The sequence below is a fragment of the Stomoxys calcitrans genome, chromosome 5, assembly GCF_963082655.1.
Source record: "Stomoxys calcitrans chromosome 5, idStoCalc2.1, whole genome shotgun sequence".
NCBI lineage: Eukaryota > Metazoa > Arthropoda > Insecta > Diptera > Muscidae > Stomoxys > Stomoxys calcitrans.
Window position 1 is genome coordinate 124,800,445 of NC_081556.1, and position 12,633 is coordinate 124,813,077.

General features: G+C 38.3%; 1 protein-coding gene across 7 annotated transcripts in view; it reads left to right on the top strand.

Moving 5' to 3' along the window:
- Positions 1–12,633, top strand: part of LOC106091376 (bromodomain adjacent to zinc finger domain protein 2B) — a 51,315-nt gene that overhangs the window by 2,561 nt on the left and 36,121 nt on the right. The window lies entirely within an intron of this gene.

The window sequence follows — 12,633 nt, forward strand, 5'->3', positions numbered from 1 at the left end:
TTTAGTAGGTGATTTGCTCAAAACCTATTGCCCAAAAGTGGATTTCCTCAATAGTATACGGACTCTTTTTTTTATTTTGCTTTCTTATTATGCACACAAATTTAGTAGCGTGGCAACACTATTTTATGCATTTAAAGAGAATCAGCTGTTGTCTTGTTGAGTAAAACGAGGAAAAAGAATTAAACAAAAACACGTTTTATGTTTTTTAATGAACGTAAACAAAGAGGGAAGGACGTATGTATGTATTAAAAAAAAAGTGCAACAAATCTGTTTCACGTTTTATAATTTTTTTTAATTAAAGCTTAAAAATAGAGTGTCTACAATAATAAAAACTGACATTTTTAATAAACCTAACAGAAAAAGATAAAAACTAGTTGTAGCGCATTATGTCAAACAGGGCCGAATCTTACATACCCTGCATTATGGATCGCATTTGGCAATTTCCTTGGCCGATATATATTTATAGCAATAAACTAAAAACTTGTTTATATTCAATGGGAATCACACAGGTTTGAATAGCGTGGAAGTAACTGTGCAAAATTTCAGCCAAATCATATACAATTTGAGGTTAATATGGAGCATGGACCGATTTGGCCCATAAACAAACACAGTCAGTAAAACGTACATTTTAATCATCAAACTAATGTGGAGGGTAAAAAAACACTTTTTGGAATTTTAATGTTGTTGTAGCAACATTTTCATGTGGAGGTGGCGATTCTCGTCAAGCTCCTGTGTGAACAAACTCGTTCCGGTGGCCGATCGCCACGGGAAGAAGGTGGCCATTGGTTATATAAAAGCGCCAATAACTCGCCTTGTCATATCGAGCAATATAGGCACTCAGTATTTATTTCGGTGCCGGTGCAACCCGGCCTCTCGCTGAGACTATTCGCTCGATACCGCTGATTGTCCGCGACTGCCGTTGCAGCTACTTCGTGTGGAGCATTCCACTATCCGCAATCTGTGGACGCGCCCGGTAGTTCGCAGCTTAGCTTCTCGTGACAGCACTGAACACCACACAGATCGAACCTCATTGTTCCAGCCTATTTTGTTCTTACAGTTATCCCGTGCCGGGATTGGAATTTTAATATAAAAGATATGTGAGCAGCCCTACGTCCTTTCTCTTAAAAATCATGGAATATATTGTGGATACGATGGTAAAGAGTAGGACATCCAATGCATAGCTCAAAGACAAGTATGTCAAGGGAAGGTCGATGGAGATCACCCTGGACGAGGTTGTGCATAAAATAAAAGAGTCCATCGATGCCAATATGTGCACATTGGCGGAACCATACTCTAAGGAAAAATGTGGATAAATTGTGAGTCCCATCACTTAAAGATAAGGGAGGAAGTGTCACAGGGTAGGCCACAAGGAGACATTTTATGGCCACTCCTATGACCTATAGTGGTTCTATGGGTGAGCACTATGAATAACAGATCATAACAGAAAGTACTTAAACCCGTCTGTTGCCTATATTACCATACTTCTGAGAGGTAGGGATCCGTATCAGCTATGTAGCTACATGGGTCGTAGGCTTGAAATGAGGCCTGTAACTGGGGATAGTCTACTACTTCAACGGGAGAGTGATTAGACTTACTTACGTCTCATTAGTTTGGTGGACTGTGATGGAGAAAAAGTGCAACGTAAGGAAAATACAACAGGTTCCGCCTTGGCATAGGCCAGGCTATGAGGACCACAACCACCAGACTATTTTAGATATCGGACCCATTGACATACAGGTAAAGTGTGAGGCAGCCACTGCGGCTATGAGACTTAAGGTGATGGGAGAATGGATAGTGGATAGGAGCAGGTCATACCATGGCGGTATAATTGAGGTGACGTTGGAAAACTGAAAGGAATGGAAAAGGTTTCCGAACCCATGCCTGAGACGAAACTTTAGGTCGAGTGCGAGACACTGCTGTCAGCGGCACAGTCTTGGGTTGATTGCCATGTGGTAGTTCTTGCTATACGAATAGACCAAAGCAAAAGGACAAATTGGGCCTGGAGGGTCTACATCGAGGACCCGGGGATTGAAATCTGTTTTCCATTACCCTGTAGGCGGAAATTCGGGCGATCACGGAATTCGTGTTGAAGTTAACGCGAGGACGTCGAGTGTGAATATATTTACGTACAGTAAACTGGTCATCAGAGCTGTAACAACAAGGACCGTAAGGTGACGAACTGTCTTGGAGTGTAAGAAGGTGATAAACGCCTTCCCTGAGGATGGCAAGGTTCGCGTTGTTTGGATGCCGGGTCGTAGCAAAGCAAAGGCGTATAAAAGAGCAGACTATTTGCCCATGAAGCCCACAGGTCTGTAATCAGCAAACTTTGTGAATTCGAAGCCGTCCGGGGTGAAACAGTCCAAGTTAAGAAACGGTCGATAGAACGATGAAAATCCTATGGGTAGATCCGGCTCGTGAGAGAACAAAGCTTTTACTGAAAGGCATTATGAAGGAGATTAGTATGGCTTTCGGTACCACAAAGTCATAGGACTACGAGCGCACTTATACGGAATAGGTGTGCAAGTGATAGCCTGTGTGGGATATGCGGGGATGTTGATGGGACGAGCATTTGCCATTGCACGGCTTTCGTGGCTAACAGACACCGGCACTTAAGTGGAGACACAAAACCAAACCCGAACCAACTAAGGGACGTGTAATGGCGAACAGTTAGGTATTTTGTTAGTTGCACAGAATCTTGGCTAAAAAATTTTCGATGTTACTTTTTAGTATTTAGAGCGCACAACAAGCCTAATACTGGCTTAAGCTGTCATTACACGATCAGAAAGTTCATGTCATTTCAAAAATAGCAACTCTGAAAGTGAATCGTGCGATATCTACGAAAAATTTAATATGGCAAATGGATATTTCGGTTAAATCGGGCTTTTATTTCATCGAATACACATATGGGCACATGAGAGAGAATACACATATAAGAATACACGCCGATTATATTAGGCGCTGTATAGAGTCCGCTCTATTCGTATATGACGTATGTACATAAGATAAGTCTGCTCATATGGCATGTCTCTAATAGAAGCTTTAAGTGTATGCCCATAGTGGAATGTGGCAGATTAATATCATTTTCAACCTAACCTAACATAACCTCAAAAATATCGCCTGTATTAGGAGGGAATAACCACCGAGCTGAACATTTTTCCTGATGTTCCCGCCAGGCGTTCAGCGTTACCACCTTAAAGCCCACCGTTACACACGGTGGGCTTCAAGGTTATATGTGTACAATTTTAAGTGATTGCTTTGTATTGTATTGTATTACTGACGTCTCAGTAACATGTCCGCTTATCACCTACAAACTTGTTGTTAAAACAAAATGGGAAAGGCAAAAATCGAAGAAGGTCGGCTATAAAGCAAGTCGACTAAATCTGATCATATTTTGATTTGATACTTTTTTGGGATATTGAATAGAAAATCTATTGGAAAATATGGAAAGAGTCGGAAATAAATTGTGACTATTGCATAAAATGTGAAATTTATACACTGAATAAAATATTTGGCGCTAAATTTTGTAAAAAAAATTTAACAAAATTGTGGCTACTTCAACACAAAAAGCACATATCAGAGAAAATATATAGATTTTTAAATAGGAGGTTCATTCAAATCCAAATCTAAACTGATTTCTTTCCAAAATCAATAGCGTTCTCCCCTGGACTAAAAAAGTAACATGTGTTACAAAATTGTACACATGTCAATCAACCCACAAATGGGGCTCACAAACATGCATGAACATTCAAATCAAAAAGTGATTCTAAGCCCATAGCTATAATGAACAAAGTTTTTACGTCATCTCAATCTTAGGGTTACAAACAAATGGACAAAGTTATAATACCCTGTGCAACATTAGTATTGTATTTTCATTTATATTATATGATGGGCGCAAAAATGTACTTCCTTGCCTAATGAAAAATATTTACAATTAACAAAGGTTCATTTATTACCTGAAAAGAAATACATGAAAAATTGTATCCTCTAAGCCTTAATCAGTAGCCAAATTTTTACAAAGAATACTTCATATACCTGTGTCTGAAGTATCTACCATTATACAAAATCGACTTTTGTTCGCTTCCCTATGAAATGGTGACAGATTATTGAATTTTAGGATTTACCATTGCACACATGTTAGACCTCCCGTTTTAACATGGGTTTATCCGGTATCATGAACAGCTGCATTGTTAATTGTTACTATGATTGCGGCGAACTTGTCTTTGTCAGATAACAAGGCATGTGCAACACTGCACTTGAGTATGACATTTTTGTTTTAGACAGAGCCAGAGAGTAAACAATTCGAGAGAGCAAAGATAGTTCTCTGAGATAAATTCAACATAAAAGAAACAAAAAGGAGAGAGCCACTCTCTCTCGTAATAAAGCGAAAAAACTAAAAGTAATGGCAAACAGCACACACACACACAAACTCAATCGCAAACTACAACTAACGTAAACCACAAAAAAAAAATAAATGAATGAAAACTACAACCGAACGTCGACTATAAACAACGTAAAAGCATAAAGATATTAACAAAAGCGTCACAAAAAAAGAAAGAAACAAACAAAAACACACAAATTGTATACTATTAATAATATTAATATCTCGACATTTGTTTAATTAAATGCGTAGCAAATTAACAAAAGCAAAAGCAAAAAACAAGTTGAATGAAAACAAAAAATCAATTCGCCAGAAAAGAGATGGCGTTGGTGAATACTTTTGTTGCAGCACTGCTATGATGGCTGCTTGGTTATGTGTGGTTCGGTATGGATTACTTTGGTGGGATTCATTCGTGTTTCGGGTGCGTGGGTTCAATGTCCGACCTAATGAATGAACTACAAGAAAAAAAAAATGTTGGAGAAAAAAAGAACATCACAACAGTAATCTCTCAAGTAATGCTACTCAAAATAATTTGAAGGTTAAGATGAATTGAACTCCAGTGAATTGTGAACAGTGAACTGCTAAATGTGAAATCATGGCAATAAAAATAATAAAAACAAAATAAATATTTAAAAGAGATTTATGGCAAATAATAGCAGCAGTGAACTGTGTTTTTTTTTGTGTGTTATAATTTAAAAAAATTTGGTGTTAAGTTTTTTCGAAACTGATGTGAGGACCAAATAAAGTGAAGTGTTTAAGAACAATCTTCAATTATCATAACATTAAACCCCAAAACTTTAAGTTCTGATTATGGAATGAGCAATGAACAATATGGTATTCAAAATTAACATATTTTTGACCACAACAAATTTATCAAAGTATCTTACAGTGGCACACATTTAGTTGTATAACATGCTAAGTGCTTATAAAGCCATTTTTACTTAAAGGCCGGCTGTATGTTCGTTTTTCATTGTTGAAAACACATGTTCTTTGCGATAAGTTTTTTTGAAATACTACACACATCGCACCGCAGCGCAGAGGTTAGCATGTCTGTCTATAACAGTGAAAGCCTGAGTTCGAATCCTGCGGATAATATCAAAAAAAATTTCAGGGGTGGTTATCCCATCCTAATACTGACAACGTTTGTGATGACTGTGTCATGTAAAAACTTCTCCCCAAAGACGTGTTGCACTGTGGCACCCCGTTCGGACTTTGAGCTTAAACTTGAATCGGACAACACTCATTGATATGTAATATACTTGCCCCTGTTCCATAAAATCTCAATGATAACATAATACAAATAAAGGGTGATTTTAGGAACGTTTTTCAAAAGAAAAACACATAAAATTCAGAAAAATGCATGAAATCTTTACTTGAATCGATAGTATGGTCCATATAATTTAATGTTTGAAAATTATTTCATGTTGACCGTGGTTCATAAGCTTAGTCTAATTTTGGCATACTCTTTCCAATATTTCGGTTGGTATCTCACGAATAAATGCTTCAATGTAGTCTTTCAATGCGTCTATTCAAGCGGGCTTGTCAGTACAGACATGAGTTTTAACAAAGCCCCACAATTTCCACGATATAGGCGGGCAAAGTGGTCCCGAAAGTGAAATAGAATGTTCACCAAACTCGCCTCTCAATAAGTCCATTGTTGCGCGTGTTGTGTGGCATGTGGCACCGTCTTGTTGAAACCACATGCAATGCAAAAATGTTGGTTATCATCTCTCGATAGCGCTCACCATTCACAGTTAGGTTTCGATTCGCATAATCTTTGAAGAAATACGGTCCAATAATGCGACCAGCCCATAAACCGCACCAAATTGTGACTTTTCATGTATGCATTGATAGCTCTTGCAATGGTTCTGGCTGATCTTCATTCCAAAATTCGCTATTCTGCTTATTTACATACCCATTGAGACAAAAATGAGCTTTGTCGATGGTATGGAAGAAGCGCGCGATGAACTTTCTTTACAGAACACTCATTTTATGATAATAAAATGGAATAATTTGCAAGCGTTGTTCGTTTGTAAGACGATTCATGGTTAAATTGTAGACCAAACTGAAGACGTTTGACAGTGAAACAAAAACGAAACGTGCGTGAGCTGTTTAACCAGTGTTGCCAAAAAGATAATAGCTAAAAAATCACCCTTTACTTAAATGTTTCAATAGGTAATGTCCAGTTGAATGAAATCATAAAGGTTTTTGCTTTAAAATCTATAATATAAAGAAAGTATCGCGAAAAAATTTCGCGATACGTGAACACAGTACCTGGCTTAAATTGAAGATGCTTTCGAAGTTTCTAACTTTAAATTTTCTTTTTAGAGGTTAGTTTATAGTTTTTAGAGCGCACAACAAGCCAATTACTGGCTTAGGTGTATGTCCATAGTGGCATGGGGCGGATTATTATCTGCACCCTCTTTTCAACCTAACTTAACCTATATCGTCTTCGTTTTGTATTACTGATATGTTCAGTTAGAGCTTAAGAGATTTTCAGTGTATGAACTGAATCCGTATTGCGAATGTGGTCTTAATCTAGACTTGAAGAGGTCTACCGCTTTGGTGACATTGGCTAGAACTGACGTCTCAGTCATTGTTCGTCACTGTCTAATCGGAAAACATGCTGACAGACTAAAGGTTGCCAGCAACGACTTTTGCAGATGCTGTGAGGACATCGAAGAAGAAGAGACTGTGTGTGTGTCCCGCAAAAGCAGTCAGAAGGAGTTTCGCTTTAGGTTCTCATTTCATTGAGAACTTGTCTGATTTACCGGATATGAACATTCGCAAGTTATTGGGCTTTTTAAAGCGATCTGGATGGTTCAACGGTAGGTACTAGAAGCCATCTTCCTTTTTTTGTTCCTGTGGTATCACAATTGACGTAAACGTCTAAGTCTGATGTCAGACTGCCACTTAAACCTAACCTACCTCTCATCCAGCCCATCTAGGCAGTTACCTACCTGTCCTTACCATGATTTCACTGGTCATCGACAGAAATATGCCTTAGAGTAGCACCATGACTTCGTAACGGAATGATGCCGTCGGGTCGGACCAGAAAGTGTGAAGATCGCCATCATTATGTTATCCTTATTGATTACCTATAGACAAACCTCCTTTGCTTGAAAATTTTTTAAAAGCTTCGTCAAAACTCTACCCTCCCTTCTCATGGATGGAGAATTGCTAAGATTTTTAGAGAGCATCTGTCAAAAGCTAAATGCATAACTACTGCCTTCGATTTCTACACCCAGAAACTCCTTTTTATCGTCTCCTTCTTTAAGCTGCTCAGGGTTCCAAGGTGTTCGCGTCAGACCTCCATCGTCTTTTCGCCCTATTAAAACGCCTCCTACTCTTGATGGTGAGTACCCTCAGTTTCAATATCCACCATGACTGGTTGGTCTCCTGTGGCGGAATTCGATCTGTACACATTTTCAGAAAGGCTTTGTCTCCTTCGTGAGGGCTTTCTGTTCCGTTGGCCACCATTACTAGTTGGCGGTCTGCGGCCACGATTTTAAAAAACGTTATATTTCGGCAATGGATTAGGCAGGTTATAGATATCGCGATTTCGAACCGACCATTGTTCTTAACAGCCTAATTGCCACAAAAGATGAACATGTACTTCCCCCAACTCACAAATTAGTCAGCGGAGTAATAATATAAGCAGGGGTTAGCATGTCCGCCTCTGGCGTTGAACCCCTGGCTTCGAATTCTGGTGACGACATTAGAAAATCGGTGGTTATTTTCTTCGAATGCTGGTGACATTAGTAAGGTTTTAAGTCATGTAAAACTTCTTCTCAAAGAGGTGTTGCCCCGCGGTACGCCTTTCGGATTCAGTTGTAAAAAAGAGGGACCTAATCATTGAGTTTAAACTTGAATCGGATTCTACTCATTTACATGGCATAGTATCTCACAAATGTTGCCAGCATTAGGAGGGGAAAACCACTGCTGACATTTTTGTTTTCTGATGGTCTCGCCAGGATTCTAACCCAGGCGTTCAGCGTCATAGGCGGATATGCTAACCTCTGCGCTACGGTGGCCTCCACTTATGCTTATATCGCTAACCTGGAAACTAATTTCCCTTATCCGAAATACGCTTAATTGAAAATTACGGATAAGTGAAACCAAATTAGTGTATTCTTAGCGTTTCACTTATCCGGTTCCGACTGTAATCAAAAATTAATCCACTTTAGTTTGTTTACGTGCTCCCCACAGAATGCGGGTTTAATTTTCCGCCTTTTTTTGGACCAATTGTCCAAGTCGCGTGGCGTGTCTGTCAGAAGGTTGTCCTTAACGTACTGTAGATACCTGGAGGCCAGTGCAAGTTCTGACTTTCTTGGCCTCTCTAAATCCCAAGAAACCGGTGTTAAATTGATGTATTCTTAGCGTTTTAGTTATCCGGTTTCGACTGTAGTCAAAAATGAATCCACTTCTTTAGTTTGTTTACGTGCTCCCCACAGAATGCGGTGTTAAGGCTTCCCCCTTTGTTTTGGACCAACTGTCCAACGCCGGGAGAGTATCTGTCGGAAGATTGCTATTTACGTACTGTAGGTACATGGAGGCCAGTACAAGTTGTGACTTTCTTTGCCTCTCCAAATCCCAAGAAATCTGTGTTAGGTTTAATTTCCTGCTGGCTAAGATACATCTTGTAATCTTACCTCGAGGTGGTGCATTAATTGTGAGTAGTTGAAGGCTGTTTTATGCTTCTTATCCTCCCCTTGGTTGGCTCTGTCGATGTTGGTTGGCTCTGGCGATGTTGAACACGGCTTAATGCGGACTTTATTTCAGCCAACGAGGACTTCAGGATTTTGATCCAATCCTGATCCAGAAATTCTTGCCATTAACCTATCACTCGCTCATGCACTCTCAATTGTCCAGGCCTTCAGTACAAAAGGGGGAATCAACATTCGCAACGGCATCTAGCGGGAACTCGTCTTTTCTTTTATAAAATGTCGGAATGAAGAGATTTTCTTTGCTAATGATTCGACTTTGCTAATGTTGAAAATTCTTTAACTTTTGAGCTTCGCTTTTGCGATATTTGTTTCCAGAGTTTCATTTTTTAACGCAACGCTAAAAACAAAGCACAGCGCGCTCAATCTGTTTTGTATTTAAGGCCAAAGCGTCAAAAATTAAAATGTTTTAACTTTTCCGCGTTGTTTTGTGGGATTTGTGTGCAGAGTTGTATTTTTGCTATGCGACTACGGCCTTAAAGCCTAGTACCGACTTCATTCACAGAGAAAATGCCTATCAAATTATTGCGAAATCCAAAGGGCTCTTTTCTTTGGCAAAACACAAAAAAATTTAAACAACGACACACAATAAAGACAACAGTACTGAAGCAGAGTTGATTCGGCCCATTTCCTAAGCATTTAAATACTTTTGCAATTAAAATTGTGCGAAATTTATCTTGATGCAGCGACATGTCGCTACTATTTTGCTCATAGAACTCAGTACCACTTGTATGGAATGCGTTCGCATTATCTTCACCATTTTTTTATAGTGAGTTTTAACAGTTGTTCGTGGGAAAAGTCGAAGTCAGTACCAGGCTTAAACGGGGACAGCTCATTGGTGGGTTGGAAAGGTTTTACGTGAGGTGTAAATGTTGCGTACCTGTCAAAACTGCTAATTGTCAGGTGTTGAACCGAATAATATTTTCATTTGGGTTTGGTCTGAGGATGATTTTTACTGCCTGTTTCACTAACTTTTTGTCACTGAAAATGAGTGACAAGGGCGAACGGTCCCTTATGTCAAAACCAGCTGATTTCATAAAGGAAAAACAGATGTTGAATTGAGTGACTCAACTCACTTGATTACTCAAAAAGTTAGTGAAACAGGCAGTTAGTTCATTAGTTTTTGATTTTTCAAAATTTTAAATTTTATAAAAATGTTTTTTATTTTAAATTTGTTTATAATCAGCGCTCTGCCTTCCGGAGCAGTGTGACCGCGTTAAGAAATTCACAAATGCCACTAGTATGTATTAGTAAGGGAGTAAAAACAACCTTTTTTTGATGTTCTCGCCAGGATTGGAAGTCAGACGTTTTCTGTTATAGAAGCACGTGCTAACCTACGCACCAGTGTTGCCACATTCATAAATTCACAAAATTTTAGATAACTGTACGATTTCCTAATTATTTTTCAATTCTGTCAAAGACTACTCTTTTTGGCTAGGTTTATGGCGTATTTGACGAAAATGTATGTCATATACAAACGTCGGAGTTTCCGACAGACCATCTCTGTTGTAACCGAATGTCACCCACATTCTCCTGCAAGCCGCAAGACAATTTGTTTCCAAAATAAAATAATCCTACCCCACGGGAAATGTGTAGTCAATTGCCACAAATATACCGTTGCTAAACTGGAGAATTAGTTACCTGTCACAGGACATATCCTGCAGGGATTGAAAAGTTTCAATTATCGCAACTTATGATTCTCAATTATTTTTTAAAAAGTCGCTTAATTTTTGTTAAAAATTGCTTTTCCGTTAATTCAATTTGCTAACTAATTATCTCCCTTAAAAATACTTGCAAAGTATACTCATCCTTTTCGAACTTTCCCAGGACCTATCCTACGGTGTTAGAATGGTGACAATTCGTCACCTCGAGCGACAAACCCTTATAAAAGTGATAGGTATTTTCCATGTACGGGGGCGAGAACTGGACCGGGTCCCTATAACAATAGGATCTATCCCGTGACAGGTTTGGGACCTGTCCCATTTCCCGTGGGGTAGGTACAAACCTCATCATTGCTCATCATGACAATATCATTTCCTCCCTGGGAAGATGTGACAATTTTTTCTAATTGACTTTAGACATCATACTATTTGCTCGATAATATTTTGCAAGCGAAATAAAGTCGTTTTGACATAGTATACTGAGATTGCAATCGTTGGTTTTGCGATCTTCTAGCCAGATTGTATAAACAAGCTAATGCGTGTAACATATTCGCTTGTGGCTTCCGCTTCTAAAAATTGGGTTGCCCAAAAAGTAATTGCGGATTTTTCATATAGTCGGCGTTGACAAATTTTTTCACAGCTTGTGACTCTGTAATTGCATTCTTTCTTCTGTCAGTTATCAGCTGTTACTTTTAGCTTGCTTTAGAAAAAAAGTGTAAAAAAAGTATATTTGATTAAAGTTCATTCTATGTTTTATTAAAAATGCATTTACTTTCTTTTAAAAAATCCGCAATTACTTTTTGGGCAACTCAATAGCTAAGCGAGCAACCTATCGTCTCCTGCTGCTTTGTTATTTTTGGGCGTGTTACTGATATTTCTACACTAATCTTTAAAAAAACCTTAAATTTTTTACATTTTAAAAAGATTTTTTATTTGTGCTATTTTCTGGGAGAAAATCTCTTGCTACACAAAATATCATTATTGTAAATATGTCGAAAGTGGTAAAAATTCCTAAGAACCTGGATTTTCTGCATCATCTCCTAAGATCTTATGTGATCAAACCTATGCTCATATCTGAGGCATCTAAGCCGAAATTCACATTTGCATATGTTTCATAGGTCATTTGCCGCTTTTGTCAACGTTTTATAGGTAGACAATCCCATTTAATGTGTTCGAAATTCCTCTTTGTCGAAAAAAAACTGAGTTATGAGTTGAATTGATATTTAGCTAAGTAATTTATTTTTTTTTCCAAACTTCGAAAGTCACTCTACTTTAAACCAAAATAAAAACCATTCCCATATTATTCCTTAGTAGGTAAATCTATTTTTTCTAGGTTTATTTTAACACTTTCACTAAATAAAACTATATGAATCATTGCATTAAAATTAACCATTAGTTGTCATTTCTTAATTACAATTACAATATTTCCATATAACCGTCATAATTTATTCCCACAAAACAATAAAAGCACACACATGCACAATACAGACAAAGCTGAACACCAACAACAACAGCAGCAGCAATAAAAGGGGCTGTGAATGCCAGAAACAACAACGTAAAGTCATAAATAAACCTTTAGGCAAAATTAATTGACCAATTTTCTCATTTGTTGTGTACCGACCGACGAAGACGGCCACCGAATAGACGACCCCCATCGACCGAACCAAAGCCATAATCGGCAGACAATACTCTCGGCAGCACTCTTTTTTTTCTCAAATAAAATGTGCACCACATTGCTCGTGTACAGAGAGTACAGCAAAAAGCAGCGGCGACAGAGACTGCGACGGCAGCAGCGAGTGTGTAGTTTTTTAATTCTACTCTTTGCTTTTCATTATCTTCTATACTTGTTATATGCTTTTTGTTTTATTTT